This window comes from Pteropus medius, unplaced genomic scaffold (assembly GCF_902729225.1).
Source record: "Pteropus medius unplaced genomic scaffold, Ma_sr-lr_union100, whole genome shotgun sequence".
Lineage (NCBI taxonomy): Eukaryota > Metazoa > Chordata > Mammalia > Chiroptera > Pteropodidae > Pteropus > Pteropus medius.
Window position 1 is genome coordinate 2,703,797 of NW_024350921.1, and position 1,128 is coordinate 2,704,924.

At 40.8% G+C, this 1,128-nt stretch overlaps 1 pseudogene; it reads right to left on the reverse strand.

Moving 5' to 3' along the window:
• Positions 1–795: 795 nt before the first annotated feature.
• LOC120584493 (uncharacterized) lies at positions 796–911 on the reverse strand (annotated as a pseudogene).
• Between the last annotated feature and the right edge of the window lie 217 nt (positions 912–1,128).

Here is a 1,128-nt window from a genome sequence, read left to right on the forward strand (position 1 = left end):
TAATCCTTTAACAAACGCAGCCTTGACTGTCCCTCAGTTGAGCAATATAGCTGTTCCATGCTCAGGAAAAGGGCTGTGGGAACAAGTTCCCAGATTTATCCAGGCCTAACGTGTCCCTGCAGTGTAAAATTATAGTATATTGTTTAACACATAGCAGATAATCAATAGATGTTTATAAAAGGAACAGCCATACATTTTTGTCATTTTTATTAGTACCCTTCAGTTGTTGTATTATGGTGTTGCTTGGAATTGTTGCAATAGAGGGAGGGGGGCAATTGATTTCTACCAAATTTTATATATTGTTTCAAAGTGTAAATGATTTGCATTTATGGTTTATTTTATTCGTAGGTGCTCTATTAGTTTCCTAGGACTGCTGTAGCAAATTATTATAAACTGGGTGGCTTAAAACAAGACATTTATTATCTCATGGTTCTGGAAGCTAGCAGTTCAAAATCAAGGTGCTGCCAAGGCCATGCTCCCTCTGAAGGCTTAGGGATTAGGGAAGAATCCTTCCTTGCCTCTTCTACCTCCTGGTGGATGCGGTGTTCCTCGACTTTGAATACATGACTCAATATCTGTCTCTATTTTTGCATGGCATTCTCCTCTGTGTGTCTGTTGCCAATTTTTGGCTCTTCCTATAGATTAGGCTTAGGGCCCACTCTAATCCATTATGACTTCATTGTAGCTTTATTACATCTTCCAAGACCCAGTTTCCAAATAAGGTTACATTCTTAGATTTCAAGTGGACATGAATTTGGGAGGACACTTATTTTTAGAATTATTTATTATTATGTATGCCTATAGCACCTGGTCTTCCTACGTGGTCTCCCATCCAAGTACTAACCAGGCCCCGCCCAGCTTAGCTTCCAAGATCAGACATCGGGCTTGTTCAGGGTGGCATGGCCATAGACCATGGACCGTGACTCCACTAGGGTGCTAACCCAGGACCTTCTGCATGTAAAGCAGATGTGCTAACCGCTACACTATGGAACCACATCTGGAAGGGACACTGATAAACCCAGTAAAGGTACCATCTTGTCCTGAGAACTATAAATACATAGAGTACATGAATTCTCCTCCATCAGTTCTTTGATGAGAAAAGCAATTTTTTATTTCCCTAAGGCCTGA